The 2269-nt window shown below is 37.8% G+C and overlaps 1 long non-coding RNA gene across 1 annotated transcript; it reads right to left on the reverse strand.

The window, feature by feature from the left end:
* Positions 1 to 438: 438 nt before the first annotated feature.
* LOC134489547 (uncharacterized) lies at positions 439 to 1768 on the reverse strand. Its single transcript, XR_010067140.1, has 2 exons — positions 1641 to 1768; positions 439 to 717 (listed from the first exon to the last, which is right to left on the reverse strand). It is a non-coding gene; the product is annotated as an uncharacterized LOC134489547 (long non-coding RNA).
* Between the last annotated feature and the right edge of the window lie 501 nt (positions 1769 to 2269).

A 2269-nucleotide genomic window follows, 5' to 3' on the forward strand; every position in this document is an offset into this window, starting at 1 on the left:
ATTGTGTTTGGATGGAAGCAGCAGAGAAAGATTAATGAATTGTCAAATAATTTGAAATAATCCAAAGATCCCCTTGTTTTTGGAAGATGGATGGGGATGACATGAGACAGAAGTAGCCTTAAAAATCTCAGGACCCAAACCACCTTTATAGGACATTGTTGCACAACTTGAGGTGGCCCCCATGTCCCCCCAATTCTGTTGCCAAATAGCAACACACCTCTGGTAGCATCCTTTTCCTTTTTCTGCAACTTCTATAAATAAGACATATGTGGGGCGGGTATATATACAGACATGTGTATGAAACAAAGAGTACTCTTTTTATTCTTACTCTTACACTTTTATTTTAAATCTGGAAATCATCTGAGATATGAGGAGATGGGCATTGCTATAACTGTGTTATGTGTGTATGAAAATGTACCCATTAAATAATTAAACAAATTTAAAGTAATATTAATATTTTATTCAATTTCTTCAATTTTGTCTTCTACATTTTCTATGCACTTTGCCCCCACATTTATTGCTTATATATTAGCCAGGAAGGGCAAGTTATATTTGATTCTTGGATCTCTCTGAATACAGTTGACTCACAAAGAAGTAGACATGCTAGTTGCATCTTGGTGTCCATAAATTGTCTGAACAGTCAGCTCAAGGTCTGGTTCATTTTCATTATGAGATAAGAAGGTTTAGTTAACTAGAAGGCTGGCATTCAAGAAGTGCCTTGTGAAATAGCAAAAGATAAGGAACAGACTTACTTTTCATTTGTGATATCATAATATGGATCACTGATGTTCTGCATTTACTATTACCATAATGGAATATAGAGACAGCCTGTGAAAAATAGGGTCACATGGGATATATGATGTACTGATTTCTGTTCTGACTGAAGACGCTTCTCTTCAAAAGATGTGGTTCATGCTAGCTAACTAGGCATAGGAAAAGGGACACCCACTTGTTATGAGCTTCAAACTGGGAACTCACTAATGCACTAATGTACATGGATCAAGTCCCTGCCTGCACTGAAAATGTTGCCTAGCCTGGCAATGAAACGTCTGCAAGAAAACAAGGGTCAGAGAGCACCGAGGACTCCCTGACTTTTATTTGTATTTAAAGAACTTTATGTTCTTGAATAAAGTGTATTCTCAGGCTGACCCAAAACAATTTAGGTCACAGTATTCTCAGCGAGAGTTGTGTAAACATAGAATTCATTCACTTATCTCAGTTCTTAAATGCCATCTATGTGTTCTCCACAAACTAGATTTCTCCCCTGATTAAAACATGATGAACCATGCTCATGTTAAATTGTGACCTGGATCAAACAAATACCCCAATATGAAGCTATGTTCTCTTTTAGAATGAAATGCACTCTCTTCTTTCAGAATGAGTGCCTTTTGTTTCCTCCAACCTACACATAAGGCACAGGATTATAAACAATTCATAATTTTGTTATTCCATGTAAACTCTGGAAATGTCACCTCTGTAAAAACTCTAACCTCATTCACATTTCATTGTTTCATGTGTTTTATTAATCTTAATCTTTTATAAGATTAATAAACAAAACATGACATTGCAGAATGTGAAACTCCTATGCTGAATGTCCATACTCATTGGACACAGTAGAAGGCCAGTTAGGAATAACTCACAGCAGTGTTGATCAAATCTGGGCAGACTTCAGGCTGGTGGGATATATTCTGCGTATTTCTTTCCTCCAGAACCCTGAGATCTCCAATTAGAACCAAGAGCAAAATTATATCTTAGAAAAAGAAATGGACACACACACACTAGTGTAACTCTTGATGGATTAATTGATTATGTGCCATCAAGTCGTTTTCAATTCCTAGGGACCACAAAGATAGATTTTCTCCATGAAATATAACTGCAGCATAGCTATTTAGATTAAAGCCTTTTTTGTCAGTATGGAAGTAGGCAACCAGTAATTGAAAGGGCATACACCACAGCTGCTACCACTTTAGTGTATCTTACGCAGGGCACACTGTGCTGATTGCTCTGATGGGCCGAAGCCATCTGCCTCCTTCAGAGATTGCCGCCTTTTTACTACAAAGGCTCCTGTGAAAACAATCAGGTCCTTGTGAAAGATTCTAAAACCAATGCCACTGCCAGTCCAGTTAAACCGGTGTGGGGAAACTAGTCCTTCTGATATTAGTATACTACCATTCCCAGCTTTCTTTCCACTGACCACTTTGAATGAGGCTGTTGGGAGTTGTAGTTCAGCAACATCTGGATAGCCAGATATGAATGTGGTTGTAATTCT

Source organism: Candoia aspera, chromosome 1 (genome assembly GCF_035149785.1).
Source record: "Candoia aspera isolate rCanAsp1 chromosome 1, rCanAsp1.hap2, whole genome shotgun sequence".
In the NCBI taxonomy this organism is placed as follows: domain Eukaryota; kingdom Metazoa; phylum Chordata; class Lepidosauria; order Squamata; family Boidae; genus Candoia; species Candoia aspera.